Below are 24,619 nucleotides of genomic sequence, written 5' to 3'. Positions count from 1 at the left end.
GGATTTTTTTTTTTTTTTTTTTTACTCCAGAAGTCTGTCTGTAGAGTGTAGTAATACGAACGAGTGCATAATTTGACCCCATAAATTTAGGTATGAGTATGAGTAACACTTAAATAATAAAAAAAAAGCTTTCGCATTATACAAAGCGCACATTCTTTTACATCCATGCATATTCGGTAACGGAATAGTTGGGCGGAAAATTTTCACCCGCCCCGGGATGCGAGCAAATAAACAGAACCAACGGAATGCAAATAAGATGCACCAAATTCTCACCAATGGGAACTTGATTGAGGGTAAGTTCATTTGAATGAACGCACTGGGCACTAACTCGCAGATTTTTTGGTTTTACTATAGGTATACGGCTGTTAATTTTCACTGTTGGTATTGATTGCTGTTTTTGACTGTTGGACCTATACACACAGTAACCTATACACACACTAAACACCATGCAAATTTTGCTGAATTTTCGGCCCCTACTGGTCCGTCAAAGGTACCACCCTAAGAACCCTTTTTGGGGTCAGTTTAATCAATCACGCTGAATTACAAGTTTAATTCAGTAGGACTTTGGAGATGTTACAGTTACATGATTTCATGATTTATCTTGAATTTTATTTCTTTGACAAAATAGATTTTGCTCAAGAGGCAAAAGTTCATTTAGGATTAACTTTTCAAGCCCACCCACTATAAACATTTTTACCCCTTATGAGTCACCCTGTACACAGCTATTTTACCTTCATTCTGGTATTTCTCATCCAGTATCACGCCCAGCCCTCGGATTGAATAACCAATTAGACAACTTACTGTCGAACCAAACGAACGATTAATGTATTTTAATTGTATCAACATTGTAATTAATTTTAATTTGCAACATGTATACTTTCACTCGGGTTGATAAAGGACTGGTATTGTCACTTGCAGGAAACTGAGTTTTTTAATAACTGACTTCTATTTGATTTGATAATAATCTTGAAGTTTCTGTGGGCGTGATTTGCTGATAAAAAAGAAACTTTGGGAAGAACTTCAAGTAGGTACCTTTAAGAACTATTACCAGAGAGAATAATAATGGTGCTTATCTGCTCCTATACCACTGAAATAGGACTAAAAAGTCCCTTTACCCTAGCACTAGTAGTAGACTACTAAACTTATTGTGGTCAAATGTTACTAATAAAATTCCATACCTCGGCTAGGCTTGAACCCACACCCTCCTGATTACCAGGCGAGCGTCTTGACCACTGCACAACCGAGGTATAATATTAGTATCCAAATAAATCTGACTCGTGTCAGTCCATGATAGTTATAATTATGACAATAATAGTGCCATTAAAATAATAATACATATAAAAAAATAGTGATAGTTATAATTCATTGCCAATTGCTGTCATTGATTTAGGAAACCAGGTTTTTTTTTTTTTTTTTAAATAACCGACTTCTATTTGATCTGATAATAATCTTGTTTCTGTCGGCGTGATTTTTATCGTAACTGCTGATAAAAAGAAACTTCGGGAAGAACTTCAAGTGACTTTTAGGCCCGCCGCACATTGGTAGCGTAGTCAAGCTGTTACTAGCGTATAGTCGCCTGAAAAACAAAATGTATGAAATATAGACTCTCTATCATTTTCATAAGTTTGGTTATTCAGGCGACTATACGCTCTGTTAAATGTCGCACGACTACACTACCAATATGCGACAGGCCTAAGAAGTAAGAAGTCTGACGACAGAGCATAATATTAGTGCTCGTTTATACTGCTTGAATAGGACTGAAAAGTCCTTTTACTCCAGCAGTAGGGTAGTTCTTGTGGTCAAATTGTCAAACACTGATGAGGATAAAATTCCATAGTCCATACCTCGGCTGGAATTGAACCCACACCTTCCTGATTACCAGACGAGCGTCTTGACCGCTACACCACCGAGGTATAATAGTATTATCCAAATAAATCTGACTCGTGTCAGTCCATTAAAATAATAATACATATAAAAAAAATAGTGATAGTTATAATTCATTGCCAATTGCTGTCATTGATTGGGTGACAAAATCTATCCTCCATATCAGGAGATGGATCATAATTATATTGTCTGCAAAGATGATGTTTGATATATCTGGGTCAAGATCCTCAGTTGTCAGGACGTGATTGGCCTAGGCTAAGTCTCAGGGCCTGTGGTCTGTTTCGGAAAACTTATCAAAGAGTCGTTCATGCAATAGGAACTAATCGTACATAGGTAATGGTATGTTCAACAAATAAATGTGCACTTTTTTTTAAAGAGGTTTCACAGAACTGTAACTGCCAAGGTCTTGTCGTCCCGAAATCGAAGAGAGAAGGAAGACAGGATAGGAGAAAGCCAGGCGTTCCGAGAACAAACATTATCCCATCAGGATTGAATCTGCCCCGGGTGGGAATCGAACCCCGCGGCCTAGCGTTTACAAGGCAGACGCGCTGTGCACCCTTTACATGCGCTGAAAGTTGTGACGAACGATACGATGTTTTTTCTTGCGCTTGGAGTAAAAAAATGGCGTGGTGAGTGCAGAGTTATTCTTGGAACAGGGCTCTGAAACTTGTTATTAAAAGACACTAATAGAAAGCCATAAACTGAAAATCGCATGACGGCCGCGGTCTAAGTAAATATTGGAATTACAGAATAGAGTCCAGGCCTACTGGTTAGTCTGATGACCTTCTAACTTCCAAATAGACTTGGGTACTGGTCCGCTATAACTATCAAACTGTGATGACGTGAATACAAAGTAACATTTTAATAGTAATGAGTTATTAAATGGAAAATTTCACAGTCTTTATTTTTTCTTTCTGACTAAGATGTTTTAATACTCGGACAACTTGGACAGGGTTGTCAAAAACTCTTTTTATTTTACTTTCTTCTTTTCTTTTTAGATTGTACCTCGGAACCGTTTTCGCAATTTATGACAGCTATGTTAATCCTTTATTATTACAAAATTCAAATGCTCGGTTTATGTTGTCTTTGTCTATTCCTTTTGGGCAGTGTTGTCAAGTGAATCAGTTTCGTTTAAGGAGAGGCCAGATTTTCCCACAGTGCAACATGTCATTGGAATTCTGTATCTCATTTAAATAGAGTAATTATCTAATAATTAATAAATCTTTTACTTCACAATATTGGTATGTACCTAGACAATTAATGAGTATAGGTAGGTACTTATTTCAGTTTGCAAAATACATAATTATTTATTTATCAGAGTAAAATGGAATAATAATGAAGTCCTTTACTTTACTATCTATGTCATCAAAGATGTCATTGAAGAATGCCTCATTAGTGAAGCAAGAGAAAATGACAACTGTGGGACAAACAGAATATTATAGAGATACTGGTAGATATGCACGAAATAGTCATAGCTCATGTCAGGGTATATCTACCCTCCTTGACCTGGTGCTTTCGACGACACAATCATTTATATCATTCTATATCTATTCAGTGAGCGAAAAAAAAATTTTAACATAAAATAAAAAAAAAAAAAAAAAAAAAAAAAAAAAAAAAAAATCAGTAAAACATCAAAACTCTGTTCCGTGTTGATTTATGCCGGGCGTCTCTTCAAACTATTGACGTAGGTTTTTTTTTTTTTAAGAGGTTTGACAGAGGGAACTGTAACTGCTATGGTCTTATCGTCCCGAAATCGAAGAGAGAAGGAAGACAGGATAGGAGAAAGCCAGCCGTTCCGAGAACGAACATTATCCCATCAGGATAAAATCCGCCCCGGGTGGGAATCGAACCCGCGGCCTAGCGCTTACAAGGCAGACGCGCTACCAACTAAGCTAACTAGGCTGGCAAGTGTACGAGTATTTCCTACTTAATACCTGCATTATTTCGTACTGAACCAGCCTGCTGGATCAGTAGGATTCGATTTTACTAGGATTCTTATTGGAAATACCATAAACACTCAATATGTCTATAGTTTTATTGTACTTTTCATTTATAAGGTCATTGGTGAGGCGAATTTTATTCATCCTTCAGGTGATTCGTGTTTTGGTATCTCTTGGCTCTTGCTGTATGTTTCATGCATATTCTACTATGGTTGTTTCTGTATGCGGGGTCAGCTATTATCTTAACTTCATGTTTCATTAGACGTACTACTATGCTATGTGATACTGTGATGTCAAAGAGAAACGCCAAGAGTTCCAGCCGTCTATCGAAATCGATGGATGTCGACTGACCCGTCCACAACGTCTCGACACCATAGATTCATCTCGTAGATCGACTATGTTTGGACAAACCTTAAGCCTTTTATTTTTACTAATCTTGAATGCACCAGAGTTTCCCTGAAATTGAGCAACTTTGCCAGCCTAGTTAGCTTGAAAGGTAGCGCGTCTGCATTGTAAGCTCTAGCTGGCAGGTTCGATTACCATAAGGGTAGATTTTATCCTAAACAAATAAGGTTCGTTCTCGGAACGGCTGGTTTTCTCCCATCCTGTCATCCTTTTCTCTTCGAAGTATAGTTGTTGGCGTTTTGCACAACTACCAATGTGTCAGATTCTATCGAAGTTTTTAGCTCGGATTTAGAGTTTTTGATTCGATTGACCCAACATTAACCCCGTAGTGCCGGGTGTCCGTTGTGGCAATCCTATAATGAAGACTTTGCGTAAGTACAAGAAATAAGCGCTTGAGCATTTTATGGACATCAATGGATTAATTTTGCCCTAAATCCCTATGTTTTGATGTTGAAAATTTGAGATCTTAAAATAATTTATCTCTAGGTATTTTACCTACGAGTATCTAGGTACCTATGTTTATGTTACCGAATTTTAATGTTGCTCTTTTTTATGATCTAGGTAATCGTAAAATTAATATTATGTGCACAATATAAACCTCAATAATTTTTGTGTAAAACACGAAACGAATTCGGAGTGCTTGGCCCACCATATAGGCCATTACTAGTTGAGTATCGGTACAAAAATTCTCGGATACATGAAAAACGTTCGCATTCGTCAGATTTGATTTTACGTGCAAGTCTGGACCCACTATTTAGAGACAACAGACAACACTACAATATGAGATTGTGGAATCAGGGAGAAACAGTCTGAAAATACTTCTCTAGGAAAGTTAATCTATCAAGTAGCAACATATTAATATAGGAAAAAGAACAACGTCTTCACTTGACTAGTAAAGTGAAGACGTTACCAGTCAAGTGAAGACGTTGTTCTTTTTCCTATATTAATAAGTCTGAAAATGACAAATCCGCTGTCGGCAATTACCCTGTCTTGAAGAACAAGTTATATCTTTATAAATTGAAAATGACAAATCCCCTGTCGGCAATTACCCTGTCTTGAAAAACAAGTTATATCTTTATAAATGACTAAAAAACACTATTAATCTTTCTAAAAACAGGATTTAATTTTCTAGATTGATAAATGAAGATATCTGACGAATGTCTTCTTCTGACGCCACATGACACCATTTTCTGCTGAGAGACGTCAGTAATGTGTTTTTCTGTGAAAAATAGAAAGTGGTTCTTTGTCTTCTTGCGTATGATTGACACATATCTGAGAGTATCAGTTCTGACAGAAGAATTTTATTATGATCTGTGCGCCAATGCACTTTTTGGGTACTTTTACATCGGAATAGGACTCTACCTCGAAAAAAATTGTCATTTGGTTGTGCCCCATTCATTACCTAACTTATTAACTTCTGTCAAAAAATCAAAGTGGCATAATATCAAGTTTTTATCCTGATGGGATAATGTTCGTTCTCGGAACGGCTGGCTTTCTCCTATCCTGTCTTTCTTCTCTCTTCGATTTCGGGACGATAAACCAAACCATAGCAGTTACAGTTCCCTCTGTCAAACCTCTTAAAAAAAAAAACCTCTCGTCACGAAGTAGCACTGTCTCATTGACTACATTAACTACACATTGCAACGCCATGTCGGAAGTTCGCATGTTTGGTTTTAAAGAACGGAAAACTGCCTTCCTCAAACACAGATCTCCTGCAGGGAAAGTAGAAGTCTCGAAACATGATGGTGACACCAATATCCCCGGTGAGAGATGAAGGATAATTAAACTGAACAAACACTTCACCGGTAATTATGTGTGTCTTGCCGGTGCAGTTTAGTGACAGGGTCTTCAGGAAGTCTCTGTTGGAGGTTCGAGACCAATATTGGGCGTAGTGCTTCGTGGTTCAAGTACAAGACAAGGTGTAAAATTGGGCGTGGAGTGTCAATCGGGGAACAATGCGAGGGACATATTTTGTGAAAACTTTGTCTCTTCAGAATGAAAAGAGTTTCTGACAAGAAAAAGGGTTGAATGGTTGATCAAGAGGAATCTCAATTGTTTTAGGTTTAGGTATGAATGCTCTACACATGAGTCTTTGCCCGATTACTTTGTTAAATTTACGACTTGAATTCGACTCGACCCACCAACCTCCAGATCCGAAATCTACCGTGCTGAGCACTACACCATTGAGATACGTAAGCACTTAGATACTTAGAACATCTAATTTTAACCTTGATACTAATCTCTTCCAATCAGAGTGTCTGACAAGAACAAGCGAACTATCAGAACGACATTTGTCAAGCGAATAACGCCATGGATGACTATCTACTACGCCAACAATCCTTCAGGCAATCTGATGGTAAATGCCACCAATCCACAATCATCTAAAAATACCTTTCAGTTTCAAAGTGGTGTGGAATTTCACAGAACTGACCGACAGGGAAATCAGAATATCTGGCATAGGTAGATAATAGATAGGTAGTTATGATTTGGATAAAATCCGCCCCGGGCGGGATTCGAACCCGCGGCCTAGCGCTTACAAGGCAGACGCACTACCAACTAAGCTAACTAGGCTGGCATCCTTGTACATTTAACGTCCATCGAGGTCGCGTCGTTTCGAACTCTTGACGTTCACGCGCCCCCCGGCACATTTAAAAGCTAGAAACACACTATTGTCACGTTACATCACGTCAAGTGCCGGTAGTGTGGCTGTCCTGAACGAAATTACCTACATTCTTATGGGAAAACTTTGAACTACGTCTTTCGATGTCACGTGACGTGATATTGAGGTTGTAATGTTCTTGCGTGGTACTCTGGGCAATATACAGTTATTCTCTAACAGACATATTATTATTGAACCAATGAACGTGTCATGTTAGCAATGTTATAGGCAGAAAATCTACGAATCAAAATGAAGAAGGGCTAAACTTACCAATGTTGTGAAGTGATTTAGTGAGGAGCTCAAATCGTACTTTTCAATAATCATGCTCCAAAAGGGGCTGTTTTTGAAAAAAGAAGATGTAGGACCAATGAAGCCTTCAGTATCTGATAGGAGCTTCTTTAAGGAAATTAATTTGCTACCGTAATGCCCAAACGGTGTGTTCAATTTTGAAGACATTTCCATAGCAATCAAGTTAAATACCTAAACGATGTTTCTTCGTTGAATTTTGGGCTTGATTGGCCCTTTATATCTGAGGACTCGATTGGTCCACCCTGCTGTGTTCCATTACAGGGCCTTTCTTTCTGACTCAGTTCTATGTACAAATCAACGGTTCACTGAACCACCTATTCTATGTGGTCCGTCATGAGATGAACATACTGTTTTTTATGGTACCATAATATCTTGATACTCGATAGAGTCAATACTGTCAATAGTGCAGACCCAGAAATTTCACCATCACCACCCCCCTCAATCCACCAAAGTTGTACCCAAGTGTGGGTGTGTATACCAACTTGTATAGTCAGTTAGAACCCTCAAGCTATTCTGCTGATAGAATTGTCCGCATTGTCTCACAACACTGTCCTAATAAGGACAAACTAAATTTACCAACCTCTCTTTACGATGTTAGTTTCGCTCTATTTTGTCCACTTCATGTCGATATCAAAATGGTAGAGCTTGATCAAATAGTAAAGTTCCTATCAATAAATCTGCTATGAGGTCTCCTAGATTAAACTGTGTTAAAACACTGTTAAACAGGATTACAAAATGGGTTTACTTGGATAGTATGGAGTAGTTAGTTCACTTTACGCTCACAAGTACACCTAATCTAAGTATTGGTAATACACGCATTAGGCTTTGGATAAAGATCGATAAGAAATTTAGTTACAAGTTACAAAGTTTACTTACAAATTACAAAATATACCTACTTACCTAGAACATACAGGGTCCGCCAACGGATTAGTATTGATTTCAAAAAAACATAACTCGATCATTTTTGCAGATATATTTTTCTTGATAAAGAGAACCAAAAAGGCAGATATATTTTGCAGAACTTCAAAGAAAGGCTGCCTTTTTGGTTCTCTTTATCAAGTTGACCCACAGAACTTATATATAATGACTGCTGAAACCCTCCAAGAGAGATATATTTTTATTTCTGGTCTTAAAATGTTCCCAAGAAGAGGGTAAACTCGTTACATCATTTGGTTAATAGGGGTAATCAAGATTTGCCCAAGTACCAACCAGAAAGCAGTCATTATGGTTTTATAGGGAAATAACTAGGTACCTATATGAGGATGAACAAGGTATATGATATTAGATGACAGAACATTAGGAGGGAATAAGTAGGTACCTAAATAGTTATGACTTTATATTTATAGAGTACCTACCTACATACCTACCTTACCTAACTATTAGATGACAGGACATTATTAGGAGGTAAGTAGATATATTAGGACACTATTTCAAATCAGGGGTACCACCTCAGTGTTGACAGATCAGTATAATTTATACTAGATCTAGTATAATTTGAACCTGTTAGTATAATTTTTAGTATCGGAATTTTTTAGATTTTTTTTAGTATAATTTTTGGTATAATTTGTAAGAATCTATCATGAGGGAAAAAAACCTTTTTTTTTCGCAGCGACCGGTGGATTTTTTTATTTTTTTAACGAAACAGGCCCTAAAATATCGATAGTATCAATTTATTTATGAAACAGGGCCCAAAATATCGATAGTATCAAAGAGCACCACAACCGACAAGAGCGCTAGAGTCGATTATCTAAATTGTATTTTTTTTTCCTAGTGGATTTTGTTAGTTTCGGGGGTTAAAAATAATCCTATGGTAACAAAGTTCCGCTCAAGTCTACTGTAAAATGAAACTATAAGATGATTTCACTTATAATTTCTCTGGAAAGAAAGGAAAACATCAAAGTGAAAGTGATCAAAATTCAAACTTCAAAGTGATCAAAGTTTAAACTTTAACAATTAACTTATTAACTTCTGTCAAAAAATCAAAGTGGCATAATATCAAGTGGCAAGTATTTTCTGGCCTACATTTCTCTCTGGGAAAGGCCAACATCACGTCGTGAGAGTAGGTCCCAGACGGTCACCCGTCCAATTACTAACCACGCTCGACGTTGCTTAACTTCCATGGACCAAAAGTACTAAGATTTTTTTGAATTTCGCGGTCCGTGGTCGTTTTGAGTGATTTAGTATAATTTTTCAAATTTTAGTATAATTTTAGCACGAATCTAGTATAATTTCACTGAAGCCATCTGACAACACTGTACCACCTACATGTGTGTCAATATTGCGGATTACGTAGTAAAGGATGTGTATAAGTACCTACTTGGAATTTGATTAGGGTCTTAGGGACCCACTTAGTATCGGATTAGGTTACCTTCATAATTCCTATACGTAAACATAGTTTGATGAGGCAAATTACCATAATCATTGGTAGAATTTGTGTTGTCACCGGAAAATTACTTCTAATAAATATGTGATTTCGTGGGGTAATTTCAAGATGGTGTACCTGATTCACATATTCATATCAAAATCTTAATGTTGGCTTACTGATTGACAGTAACCTGCCTCAGGGACGGGAATATTGAAACAGATCACTTAGAATCGATCTTGAAAATCGACCATCATAACTTAGTTATCAGACCAACTCTAGGTATCTTGTATAGTTTCTTAGCTCATAATTTATTCTCACTATTGGAAAATTTGATTTTAAGAGTTTATTTGATCTCATGAGTACCTATCTATTTATGAATATCATTCATTATTTTATCTTTCATTTCCTATGTTTCAGGTAAATTCCACAAGTCCCATTCTGTTAAGAACGCATTCATTTATTCATTCATTCAAAATTCAGACTTTGTGAAAATGTCTTTATTGGTTTTTGTGATCTGCTCACATAGGTATGTGCCAGTAAATTGTATCATGGGTAAGTTTAGCATGTCACTGACCACATCTATAACAAATATCAGTTGATTGTTTACCAAATTTGGAAGGTGATTCGGGTATTGGATTGGGGTCCAAGTTTTTTAAAAACCTCACATCTTTCTTTCTTTCTTTCTTTCTTCTTATTTTTCAAAATTTCTGAAAGCTTTTGTTGCCTGTTTTACAATTAATTGCTTTTTGGTGTCTATTTTACAATTAATTTCTTGGTGAGTTTTTTTCTGATGTAGATTCTCATTTTTTCATACACCTTCTTATTTGTATTCCTCAAGAGACCAACTCTCTGAGAGAACCTCTGGTAATTGTGAACATAAAACTCAATGAAATACCTAACTTGTAATTGAAATGTGCGTGCATACTGCATACGAGTACAAACCTACAAAATAAACGTACATTCACTTAATGAAACCCTTCTCTAAAGCTCAATTTCAATATCTTCTCTAAAACATATTTAATTTCATCATTCAAACAATTTGAAACAAAACTCCATCTTAATTATTAATAATTACACGCCATGGTACCACAGTGATAATCCCAACCCATAATAGGCACAAAATGCCAACTGACAAACGATAGAAGTAAACTGGTGAGATCCTCACAACTTTCAAATTGATTAAACCGCGAACAACCAACATCATGAGATTTTTTTACTGATGTAGAACTCGAGTGGTTCTCAAAGTTGGATAAAGCACGGACCCTGTTTTAAGGATCATTGGTCATGTTAATAATAGACAGGGATTCATTGAAGTCACATTTAACACAGACGAAAGTCCATAACGTTGGGGTATATCCACTAAAATACAAATCACAATGCATAATATATTCTTATTAAATTGTAACGTTAGTTGATGTCATTGTAAAGAACAAAATAAAATTACATTCTTTGGAAAAAAAAAAAAAAAGATGTCAAATGTAACAAGGATGCGACACGAAACGTTTGGTTGAGATGGTTGCTGCGCTTGGCGGTATTTTGATTGCTTTTGGACAGATTTCGACCGTTTTTTGGCGTTTTTCAGCTTTAGCGACAAAACTGTTAGAGATATTGTAAAAGTTAGGGTAAAAGAACACTCAAATAAGCATCATTCAATAGGATAAGGAAAGTCGTGTGACGTTCACACTAGATTTTTATTATTCAGTACTCACCCAATATACTCAAGTACACCAGGTACTTATACCCTGTGGTATCGAACAACAGCACAACGCTCTGTCCGGCCATACCGGACACGAATCGACCAATCATAATGCTCGCTTTTACTCTCCCGGTGGCTTTCTGGTAGTGAGCTTTGTCCTTGATTTTGGAGTACATGTAGGAATAGTAGGAGACCTCGCCCGCGTGGTAGAAACCTATGCAGACCTGCTGGACCTGAGGGAAAAGAAAAAAAAAATGTGGTGTGAACAATTGAACATCACACGACTTTCCATACGAAACAGCCCTAACCGCCAAAAAGCGGTCAAAATACCGCCAACTGTTAGGCCATCCACTCACTATCAGGTACCTAGATCTGACAGGTGGTACCTGTGAGGTCTACCTGATAGGTAGTGGCTGGCCTAACTCTAACACACACGTGGATTTGGGCTCCAGGGAGTTCAAAACGTGTTTTGGCATTAAAAACTGACCATCGGAAGTAAAAAGAACAAATTTATAATACGTAGAGGGGGCGGTAAAAGAACTTGGCCTGGCGCACTGCACGCTTGATGTGGCCTGTGGCGTGGCATGCCCATCCCGTAGTTTGCCTTTCGTCAGATGGGCGAGAAGGGGCACAATACTTCCCATTTAGGTGCTGGGTCAACACGGGAACACCAGAAAGTAACCCGTTGAAATATTTGCAATCGAAAAACGAGTACAAATTTTTGTCGATGGTGGGATTCGAACCCGGGACCTTCTGCATGGCAAGCAAGCGCGTTACCACTGGACCAACCGTGCCCCCAAAGTATTCTGGCTTTAAAAAACATGTTGTGAGGAGGGGCCCATTTGTTGGTGCTAGCCCCGGGATCCGGTTAGCCTGTGGGCGGCCCTGGTTCTAGTAAGTATCTTCATGGAAAGTAATGCTAATGGATTTGTTATTAGACGCATCAGTGAGTAAGTCGTAAGATCGTAACATTCATTGATTTCAATGCCATCTATCTCTAGTATTTACGTGATTTTAATGAACTATTAGCGTCGTTTATTCAATAATTTGAATGGAATGATGTCTAATATGACTTTTTTAAGGCTAGATAAAGTAGTCTTGCATCTACTACTGGTCAAGATTCTAATATGAATCACTAATATGGCCTATAGTCACTTCAAACTTGTTGTAAAATCCGCCCCGGGCGGGAATCGAACCCGCGGCCTAGCGCTTACAAGGCAGACGCACTACCAACTAAGCTAACTAGGCTGGCGTGTCTATTCTTTTCTTTCTCGGAAACGACCGGTTTTTCGAAGAAAAAGCATCAACGGGCACCAGTCTGGGTTGCGGTGAGCTATATTTATTGGCCAATCAAACAGAGCCCCACAGGGAAATGGATCAACCACACCCTTCCTATTAACGAGAGTTCTGGCTAGGATCAGAAACACCTTGCAATGTTCAAACCTCTGTGAAGGTCGTCGGGGTAACCAGTTTGTGCAATGACTGAGTATTGAGTGCCTGACTTATTAAGGTAGAAACACACGTCACGTGAAGTCAGAAAGATGTAGTTCAAAGTTTTCCTATAATATTGTAGGTAATTTCGTTCAGGACAGCCACACTACCATCAGTTTACGTAACGTCACTTGACGTGATAGTAGGGAAATCTTATGGGAAAACTTTGAACTACATCTTTTCACTTCACGTGACGTGATGGTAGTGTGTTTCTGCCTTTACTGAGTAGTGAGTAGTACACCACCGGAAAGTGAAGCAAGTCTGATATATGAGCTGTGGTGACTGACAAGAAGGGGTGGTAGTGTAAGGTTTCTTAGTGTGGGTGTTTGTAAATTTGCATGGTGCTTGTATGGGGCCGAGTCCCGAAAGCTCTTAATGGAGCTAATACCTGAAAGTTTTTAGTGGCTGCTTATATGGGGCTGATTCCTGAAAGTTCAAAGTGGGTGCTTCTATGGGGCTAATTCTTGAATCTTGTGTTCAGTGCTTGCACAAATGTGTTGGAACAGTATCCAAGCATACTATTTTAGATTTGGAGTATTTGGACCAATATTTATACGAGTATACTTTACTTTGTCCAAGTCTAAACAATAGGATGAAAGTGCAACAGCTGAAAACAAAACACAACAGCCTGGCTATGGAGATATTTACCAAAGTATTATCCACGAAGCAGTAAACTTCTAATCTGGGTCATTTCATGTTAAAACGCTGGAGCTGGATTGGTCCCCATGTTCATGACTCATTGGATCATTAAAATTTAGTCCAAACATGAGACTTGGGTTTAAATGATCGCCAACTTGAATTTGTATTGTTCTTATGTTGTCTGCATTAATCAATGGTCTGTATTTTGCCTGAAACGTATTGCTGTAATATGCCAAAACAACGAGTTTTTAGTGGTCCGTTTCTTTGGAAACTTTGGTGAGGATAAGTCTCATTTGTCAAGCGATTGTGTGTTGGAACGTAACAAAGGCTGCTTTGGATGTTTATAATCTGGAAATGTCACGTTAATTGGTGTGGAACTGTAGACTGTGTGGTACTTTGTGTGAGCAATATATAGTCAACTTGTAACATCTACAACTCTACATAAACGTTTCATGTGGATAAAGTTTTCTCGATCTGCGCCAACTACCTAACTTACCTCCATAATAGGTCTTCTTCTTATTCTTCGCCTTTTCCCGCTTATGCGGGGTCGGCGTTTTGAGTCAGTCTTCTCCAGTCCGCTCGGTTATGAACTTAGTCAGTCTTCTCCAGTCCGCTCGGTTATGAACTTAAGTCCGCTCGGTTATGAACTTAGTCCGCTCCGTTATGAACTTAGTCCGCTCGGTTATGAACTTAGTCCGCTTGGTTATGAACTTTGTCCGCTCGGTTATGAACTTTTACCTCGATAATAGGTAGTTGAGTCAAATCAGATTCTACAAGAAAGATATATGTATCTTTGCTATGGTTTCATTTACTTTGTCGAATGCTCTCATAACATCTACATGAACGTGTGATGAGGATAAAGTTGTCTCTGCACCAAGTAACTGACCTTGCCGGGGTGTGGGCGTCTCTCTAGCCCACCTCTCCGGTCAGTCTTGCTATTCTGTTTCCAGAACACATTCTTTCCCTTCCTCCACACTCGGAGTGCTTCTATTCCAATTACTTTATTATGAGTAGTCGTGTAACTGTAACTTGGTTTGTTATAGAAAGTTCTTTGTTCTTTGTCAAGAGGATTGAATGGTAGAGATTGCCCTTGGCGATAATTTTCATCTTTTATTGGGGATTTCTTGTATTTGTGTACATTGAATTATGAGTAGGTAGTCGTGCTATAACTGTAACTTAGTTTATAGAAAGTTCTTTGTTCTTTGTGAAGAGGGTTGTGTAGTGCAGAGTCTCAAATGTGTAAATTTTCACAGTGGAAATTTTCGTTTGTTATTGTACGTTAAAACTCAGTGCTTCAGATGATATTGATCTAAACTGCTCATCCATTTATCTATGAAAACAGATGTATTTTTATTTTTACCTTCTTCTTCTTCTTCTTCTTCTTCTTCTTCTTCTTCTTCTTCTTCTTCTTCTTCTTCGAGAGAGCATTGGAATAGTGGAGAAATGAAATAAGCTGTCCAAAGACGTATGTCCAAAGTCACCTGACCTTACGGTATATGTTGTATCTAGATTATCAACTTTACAACACATAATACAAGAAATTCACAATACACACATAACATTAGAAGTTTAGAATACATATTAGAAGTTTTCCAAGTTCGACATATGGTGGGATGAAGGAAGAGAAAAGAGAAATAGGTGGTCTTGCCAATCTAGTAAACACAAAAGGGTAGGTCGGGGTTGGATTACGTAGAATTATAGCATTCATAGCTAATAGGTTAACGTTGCGTAGGATCTAGGATAAATTGTGCACCATTTTCATGCTTTTCACTAGCGTTCTTTAATCTTTATAGCTTGGAATCAATCCAATGGCTTTCCAACTACTCTAACTTATGCTGTTGTGTTACTCAAGTTATGTTATGTTCCAAGTACATTATGTTCTACGACATCAACAATGATATCGTGATGAAGTGATTGTTTATTTGTTTTAATCGCGAATCCTAATGTACCAGATAATTTGATCTTCTCTAACATCTAATGATCAAGGCAGAGAGTAAGGTACAGTTGAATCACTTGGTTCAATAAACCGACGACAATAAGTGACACTGACAAACATTACGTTCGTAATCATAAAGTAATCATCTCTGATCCTTTCGATGCTCTGGAGGTCTTGCAGTTGATGGGTCTCGTAAATTCTGATTGATTCTGCAGGTATATCTGGATAGATGCCTCTGAAGAATGATTTTGTATAGTATTTCTGCAAAGATTTAAACAAGCTTCTAAAAGGATTGGTTCTGTAGAATATTTATTTCTCTGAAGATTAAAAAAAAAAAAAAAAAAAAAAATTGTGTAAACAGCTAAGAAGGGTACAGAGTTTGTAGTATTTCTTCAAAGATTTTAACAAGCTTCTCAAAGGGTGGGTTCTGTAGAATATTTATGCCGAAAAACGCTGAAATTCTGTTTCGTGTTAATATAGACCGGGCGGTGCTGCGAACTCTTGACGTTCGCGCGCCTCCCGGCGCGCTTGATTTCTTTGGAGATGAAAAAAAAAGTTATGTAAACAGCTAAGAAAGGTACAGACTGGTTGATATTTCAAATAAAAGTTGAGATCATCTTCAACATAATTCTAATTAAATAATTTATGGTAAATTACTGTCCTGGACTACAGCCACTCTTTGACAGCGAACAAAGTTCAGACTGCTCAGAACCTGGTTCTTAGATGACAGGTACGAGATATTAAACTGAAATCAATTTCCTTTACTTGTAAAATGCTACTTCTATGGAGTTTTAAGTGCAACGATGAGAAGATACCAGACAATCTAGTGATGGTTCTTAATTTCTAATTCCTACATTTCCTACTGTTTACATTTCAGAACCATATCGTCAATTTGATAAAACAAAGCCCAATTCTCTTCAAAACAAAAAGAAAAAAAAAACTTCAAATGAAACCATGAAGGAACTCACTGAACGATAAGATGTTATCAACCATCAGTAGTTGAAGGACTCCTGCTATTATCAAATCAAAGTCTTCTTCATCAATCAACAATGCACGAATTTTTACTGCACGATTCCCATCTGCTGATTTCATTTCGTATCAATTGAAGAAACTTCTTTCGGTTTCTCAGATTTTGATGAATAGGTCTTCAGATATGAAAGAGAGTTCTGGTTGATCTTCAATGGCACAATGGAAGAGATAGTCTTTCGTTTTGAGACGAGAAGTTTTGAGTTTAGTCTTTCACAAAGAGTTGAAATTTTCAAAAAGACTAATGATATCGCTGGACGGTAATTGTGTTCGTGCCATTTGGTTGATGCCCTCTGGAAAATTTGTTCAAATTAAGACGACACACTTTGGATTATTTCGCACAAGTTAGCTGTTTGATGAACCTTGAAGCACTAAACTCTGAAGAATGCATTGTCAACAAATTCGAAGAAAGGTGTTCCCAAGATTAACTCACATCTGAACTTGGATGTTTCATTAGAAACAGGAGACATTGAGTGAACTTTATCAGCTTTTATAGGATAGGTACTATGTTATGTATAGGATTATAGGAGATGGAACCATTCCATCAGAGGATTGTGTTGCTAGAAATTCTAGAAGCCCTGTGTCAACTACCTTGGTATTCACTTAGCACGAGATCAATATGCCATACTTGTTCATGTTCTAAATGTCATCAATGTCATATCTCCTACACCACTAAGGTTATATCTACACCAGCTCGACCAAGGTTTAGTGTTTCCATAAAGTGGTCGGATCAAAGCTGCTTGTCCCGTACCTATTTTCATCCAAAATCCCGTTTTTTTACGTTTTAGGTCGCTTGTCCCGTTTTGGGCTGAAAATGATCTGGCAACCCTAGAACTAAGTGTCACACACAAAGGTAGGTACATAGTTACTGCATCCTTTGAAGTTAAAATATCATACATATGTGACTTCAATGAATCCCTGTCTATTATTAACATGACCAATGATCCTTAAAACAGGGTCCGTGCTTTATCCAACTTTGAGAACCACTCGAGTTCTACATCAGTAAAAAAATCTCATGATGTTGGTTGTTCGCGGTTTAATCAATTTGAAAGTTGTGAGGATCTCACCAGTTTACTTCTATCGTTTGTCAGTTGGCATTTTGTGCCTATTATGGGTTGGGATTATCACTGTGGTACCATGGCGTGTAATTAATTATTAAGATGGAGTTTTGTTTCAAATTGTTTCAATGATGAAATTAAATATGTTTTAGAGAAGATATTGAAATTGAGCTTTAGAGAAGGGTTTCATTAAGTGAATGTACATTTATTTTGTAGGTTTGTACTCGTATGCAGTATGGTATGCACGCACATTTCAATTACAAGCTAATAGGTATTTCATTGAGTTTTATGTTCACAATTACCAGAGGTTCTCTCAGAGAGTTGGTCTCTTGAGGAATACAAATAAGAAGGCGTATGAAAAAATGAGAATCTACATCAGAAAAAAAACTCATCAAGAAATTAATTGTAAAATAGACACCAAAAAGCAATTAATTGTAAAACAGGCAACAAAAGCTTTCAGAAAAATTAAAAAAAAAAGAAGAAGAAAGAAAGATGTGAGGTTTTTAAAAAACTTGGACCCCAATCCAATACCCGAATCACCTTCCAAATTTGGTAAACAATCAACTGATTGAACTAATCAGCAACAAAGAGCTCTTTACTCCGGTACAGTTCACAATTCACATAGACTGTATGGTCCTAGCTCAAAATATGACAGATGTTGCGAATAGGAAAGAATGGAAAGTACCCATGGCTTGTAGCTTGTACTTAGAGGTCTTGGAGAGTACCGTACATGGCAATGGCAATAATATACCATATGACAATCACGGCATGCTAGACAACTTGCACAACAAAGCTTGACCTATACACAAGGAACTTCAGAAGCACATTACCATTATATGGAGCTAAAGAGTAACATTATGGTGCTACAATACCGGTAAACTGCGGTGGCTTTGGACAGATTGTGACTGCGCCCTTAAATTTCAATTTTCCAGCCGTAATATTAATTCCCTGCAATTTTTCTAAAGGTGTGCCCAAACATAGTCGACCGGCCGTCGATCGACAAGGTGAATCAATGTTGTCAAGGTAGTGTGGGGGGTTCAGTCGACATCGATCGATAATTATCAACGGCCGGTCGACTATGTGTATATGGAGCTAAAGAGTAACATTATGGTGCTACAATACCGGTAAACTGCGGTGGCTTTGGACAGATTGTGACTGCGCCCTTAAATTTTAATTTTCTAGCCGTAATATTAATTCCCTGCAATTTTTCGAAAGGTGTGCCCAAACATAGTCGACCGGCCGTCGATCGACGAGGTGAATATATGTTGTCAAGGCAGTGTGGGGGGTTCAGTCGACATCGATCGATAATTATCAACGGCCGGTCGACTATGTGTATTAGACACACCTAAAAGGTCTCTTTGACACTCCACAAAAATTAGACAAATTGGAAATTCATTACCGCTGAAAATTTTAAAATTTAGAGCATGGGCCACACGCTGTCCAAAGACGTATGTCCAAAGTCACCTGACCTTACGGTATATGTTGTATCTAGATTATCAACTTTACAACACATAATACAAGAAATTCACAATACACACATAACATTAGAAGTTTAGAATACATATTAGAAGTTTTCCAAGTTCGACATATGGTGGGATGAAGGAAGAGAAAAGAGAAATAGGTGGTCTTGCCAATCTAGTAAACACAAAAGGGTAGGTCGGGGTTGGATTACGTAGAATTATAGCATTCATAGCTAATAGGTTAACGTTGCGTAGGATCTAGGATAAATTGTGCACCATTTTCATGCTTTTCACTAGCGTTCTTTAATCTTTATAGCTTGGAATCAATCCAATGGCTTTCCAACTACTCTAACTTATGCTGTTGTGTTACTCAAGTTATGTTCCAAGTACATTATGTTCTACGACATCAACAATGATATCGTGATGAAGTGATTGTTTATTTGTTTTAATCTAGTTTTGATGAAATTTGGTAGGACCGTTCGACATTTGAGGAGTCTTTTATCCCGAGTTGGGTGGAACTATCAACTATCAGAGGGCTTTTGCTGATAACTATTTAAGAAATCCTTTTGTCTGAGTGCCTACATTAAACCACTCGTTTAGTTTCATCAACTTCAAGACTTGAGACATCAACAGTGATTTCAATAATCTTCCGCTCCCTAATAGTGCTGCTCAGTGTAGCAGAAAAAGGAAATGTGTAGCAGGATGTATCGTTTCTGATTAGAGAATGGTTTCGTATGTTAATAAGCACTAGCATGTCTAGTGCATTAATTGTATCACCTATGATTTTGTGTAGTAGACTGGTATAGATGTTGGTTAGGTAATGGGCATTGTCCTGTACTTGGTGTCCTGGAAGGCAAATGTAAGAATATTGCCATTATGACTTGGATGATATACAGGGATTACTTCACTTGTGATTGGGGAAGACTTCATTCAAGTTGGCGATCATTTAAACCCAAGTCTCATGTTTGGACCAAATTTTAATGATCCAATGAGTCATGAACATGGGGACCAATCCAGTTCCAGCGTTTTAACATGAAATGACCCAGATTAGAAGTTTACTGCTTCGTGGATTATACTTTGGTAAATATCTCCATAGCCAGGCTGTTGTGTTTTGTTTCTTTCAGCTGTTGCACTTTCATCCTATTGTTTAGACTTGGACAAAGTAAAGTCTACTCGTATAAATATTGGTCCAAATACTCCAAATCTAATATAGGGATGACAGATACTTACACTTTTAGCATTTTTGTGGCAATATTCTGTGCTTATCTTGAGATTCTTGAGGTATGGGACTATACTTTCATATACCTTTTCCCATATTAGCTGACGTTGCGCATCCTGTTGAAGATCAGTTTGTTTGATTCTTTTGAGCATGCTTGGATACTGTTCCAACACATTTGTGTAAGCACTGAACACAAGATTCGAGAATTAACCCCATATAAGCAGATAAGCACCCACTTTGAACTTTCAGGAATCAGCCCCATATAAGCACCCACTAAAAACTTTCAGGTATTAGCTCCATTAAGAGCTTTCGGGACTCGGCCCCACACAAGCACCATGCAAATTTACAAACACCCACACTAAGAAACCTTACATTACCACCCCTTCTTGTCAGTCACCAATGTCACCACAGCTCAAATATCAGACTTGCTTCACTTTCCGATGGTGTACTACTCACTACTCAGTAAAGGCAGAAACACACTACCATCACGTCACGTGAAGTGAAAAGATGTAGTTCAAAGTTTTCCCATAAGATTTCCCTACGTCAAGTGACGTTACGTAAACTGATGGTAGTGTGGCTGTCCTGAACGAAATTACCTACAATATTATAGGAAAACTTTGAACTACATCTTTCTGACTTCACGTGACGTGATGATAGTGTGTTTCTACCCTAATAAGTCAGTCACTCAATACTCAGTCATTGCACAAACTGGTTACCCCGGTTCACTATCAGGTAGACCTGATCAGGTCCGTCTGTCAGGTCTACCTGATAGTGAGTGGCTGGCCTAAGGAATCAGATTGTTTGATTTTCAAACAGTGTTGGAAAGAATGGGCCTTTTCTGGGCGTCCAAAGGGTTTCCCCCATTCTTTCCAACACTGTAAGATAAGCACATACCATGTCTTTCTCACGGACACAGAAAGTAGGTATTTGTGTCTCGGGTACAAAACTCGGTGTATCAAACTCAGGATGGGACGTGCCAGGGTAAGTGCTGAGGATTTGGGTACAAAAGAGTGACCAGGGGATATTGAATGGGTTAATTCAATCACCTCCAAAAACTGGCATGCTGTAAATTTCAAGCTTTTACCTACCACAAGTGTTTCAAATTTCAATAGATTAGTTTTTCAAAAGAGTCAAATCTGAAAGAGCTGACTTTGGATCGGGTTTTATTCTAAGTCCTACTTTTCACCTATGTCTGACAGATTTCCTTTTCACTTGTGCCTGAAACCAGAATGGATTAAAGATCGATAGGTAGGTAATTAACCCTGCTATCATGTTAGGGCCAGATTAGACCCTGATGAAAATTCAGACATTTTTCAAATTATTGGAACGATTTCAACTGTTTTTTTTTATTATTATTATTATTATTATTATTATTATTTTTTTTTACTTTACAAATATTGAACGAAATTTTCAAGTCTACAGTTTTCTATTCGGTTTGCAATGTTTGCATCCACTTTTTTCGCGAAAACTCAAATTGTTAGGTAATCCCGAATTTGATTTTTCCCTCAAATCCATTTTTTTTTTTTTTTTTTCCTATTTTGGTCCTTCGGAAATTTTGTAAAAGCGCCTATCCTAAAAGAAACCCTGATAGTAATAGTGGTATCTCTACAAAGTAATATCCATAGAAAAAGAAAATAATAATCGCCTTAAATCATAAGAATAAAATTCGATTACAAATCGTAATTCTAGTTTATAAATCAATCAATCATGCATTCAATTAGGCAGGTCAGGTAAGTAATTTTGTCAATTTTCCCTCTAGACAACAAAAACCATGTAGATTTTACCAGGCTAGACGTATTTAATTTCCCTAATAAATGTATAAGTCTTGACTAATTTTCCTCAGGGTAATCAAACCCTTAAGTGAACCACAGCTGATTGCTTATATTAGCTGATTCGTACTGGGCTTGGCTACTTAAGGAAATCTACTTAGGTCCAACAGAGTGTCCCTGATCTGACTACCTTACAAACCGACTTTTTTCAAAGAGGTTTAATAGAGGGAACTGTAACTGATAAGCAGAGTCCTTCAAATATGACGTTTATTTTTCTTAAAATATGACTCTAAAAATATGACTTTATGACGTTTATTTTTCGTGAAATATGACTCTTATTTTCGTCAAATATGACGTTTATTTTTCAAAATACCTACACATAACACAATACTAAAAGTAGATTAGCTCTAAGAACTTGAATTAAAAAAAAGTCAGTAGGTATTAAAGGGGTGCAGAAAGTTACAAGGAGGTTAATATACTTTATTGATTGTTGAAGAACAGTATGAGATTGTGGACAAAGTGACTATCGGCACTCCTCAGGCAATAAGTATCATCGCTGCTCAGGCAAAAAAAAAAAAAATGTAAGATCGTCCTGCTCAGGTAAAAAAAAAAAAAAATGTAAGATATTTTTAGGACTTTTTCGTAAATTTTGGCTCAAAATGCCTAAAATATGACGTTTTTTTATGACATTTTAGAAAATGTCGGTGTTTTATGATGTTTTCCCCAAAAAAGCTAAAATATGACGTTTTAGTATGATATCATGACATTATGACGTTTGAAGGACTCTGCTGATAAGGTCTTATCGTCCCGAAATCGAAGAGAAAAGGAAGACAGGATAGGAGAAAGATCGTTCCGTGAACGAACATTATATCTTTTTAGCATAGAATCCTCCCCCGGTGGGAATCGAAACCACAGGCTAGCGCTTATAAAGCAGACCCTCCAAGCTAACTAGGCTGGCTAAAAGAACCGACTTGACCCAAACCACTCTCAAAGGATTAATCTGATTTTTATGAAATTTGATACCTAGGTACACACGAAAAATTGATTTTCCTGATCCATTTTTGGGCAGACTAGACCATCAAAAGTCCCGTAGGGGCATCTACAACGACCTGACAAAGGCATTACACTCCAATACATATTCTATTTCACCCAGTAATTGATACTTATTGTAACACTTAGGTATACTGTATATTATGCATTTATTTCAACAGCTATACCTACTGTATATTTTGCATTTATTTCAACAGCTATATACCTACTGTATATTTTGCATTTATTTCAACAGCTATACCTACTGTATATTTTGCATTTATTTCAACAGCTATACCTACTATATATCATTTGCCTAAACAATTTCTTGCTTATTTAATTTACTTGATCCAGTCTAGATCACAAGACATCGGATTAGTAATTTATCCAGATTACCAATTTCTTAAGCAACAAGTTTTCAGGAACTCTAGTGGAAATTGCTGAGTGGATTGCTTGGTGGATTTAACATCATTATGATTCAGTGACAATACTTGAGTGGTTGGATCACTATTTTATACTTAAGTGGTTGAATCACTTAATACTTTAGTGATTGGATCACTTCCATATAGATTCTTGGTTGCAAGATTTTTCCTACATGATCATAAATTATTATAGGTATACCTACAATTTTATTTGTTTCACTCCGCGGATGAACCCATGTTTTTCAAATTTTTACCAAGGTTTTGTCCAAATTATTCACGTCATCAAAATGCATGCCAAACACAGAAAAAATTGTTGAAAAAAAAGAGTTGTGAAGAAAATATAGTTTTAATAAAATTAAAATATGAAATTGGAGGTACAAAATGTGTGAATACTTACAGCAGCTACGTAGGACACCTGTGAATGAAGAAGAAAACAGATACAAATTAGTTATCTATATAGCTCTATTATCTGCGCTCAACTAGGTAATAGTTATTAATTAACTAATTAGGCACCTATTGTTCTAAGAACAAACTTTATCTTTTTAATATACATAAGCCTAGCTAGCTTGGAAGGTAGCTAGGCTGGCATATTTTGGGGCTTCGACCATTCTGTGGGCTTAGGGCATTTAGTTCTAGAATCTTTTTTTTTTTCTCTCTCTCTCTGCCTGGAAAATTCTGAAGAATTGTCCATACTGATGTTGGAAATATCGGACGATAATGTTGTACGATAATGTTCCATAAATGTGGACGTCTTGGGAACCTGTCGTACGTCCACATTTAAGAAACATAAGTGTACACTCTGTTTAAACAGACCCAAAAACTCATTAAGAAAAAAACACATGGGCTCAGCCCATTGATTTGTGAAAAACTTAAAAGAACACACCAAAGGACATTAAAACTTACGCAGTTGAGCAGCTGGACGACCACCACAGCAACGACGAAGACATAGCCCATGTATTTCATGATGAGGTAGATAAGGTAAACTTTGAACTGGAGAACACAGAACTAACTGGAATGACTGACGAAACAGAAATGATGCCGTTTACAGTTGTACCAGGGATAATAAAAGTGAAAAAATCATAATAATAATGGGGAAAAACTAAAATAATGATTAAAAAAAAACTGTAATTATTTAGATCCATCCACGTTTCTGAGCAAATAATAGATCCAGTGCAGGATATTTGGGCAAAGAGGAAGGTTTCATAGTGCCAGCAGTGATAGCACGTTGGACACAACAGTTCCCGGTGGAACACTAAAGTTAGGCTACATTTCGCGTGGTTGGTAACCGGATGGGTGGCCATCAGGACAATCG

General features: G+C 37.3%; 1 long non-coding RNA gene across 7 annotated transcripts in view; it reads right to left on the bottom strand.

The window, feature by feature from the left end:
* LOC103513934 overlaps positions 1–24,378 on the bottom strand; it is a 78,864-nt gene extending 54,486 nt beyond the window's left edge. For 2 of the 7 annotated variants that reach the window (XR_003392820.1, XR_003392823.1), the window contains exons 1-3: positions 24,211–24,375; positions 23,705–23,722; positions 21,176–21,305 (exon numbers count right to left, since the gene is read on the bottom strand). This is a non-coding gene — a long non-coding RNA (uncharacterized LOC103513934). Of the gene's footprint in view, positions 1–21,175; positions 21,306–23,704; positions 23,723–24,210 lie in introns of all 7 variants that reach the window. The other 5 variants (XR_003392821.1, XR_003392822.1, XR_003392818.1 and 2 more) reach the window with 5 other exon arrangements.
* Positions 24,379–24,619: the final 241 nt, after the last annotated feature.

This window comes from Diaphorina citri, unplaced genomic scaffold, assembly GCF_000475195.1.
Source record: "Diaphorina citri unplaced genomic scaffold, Diaci psyllid genome assembly version 1.1 scaffold1049, whole genome shotgun sequence".
NCBI lineage: Eukaryota > Metazoa > Arthropoda > Insecta > Hemiptera > Psyllidae > Diaphorina > Diaphorina citri.
Note: the sequence above shows the minus strand (reverse complement) of the source record. Positions and strands in the feature narration are given on the sequence as shown.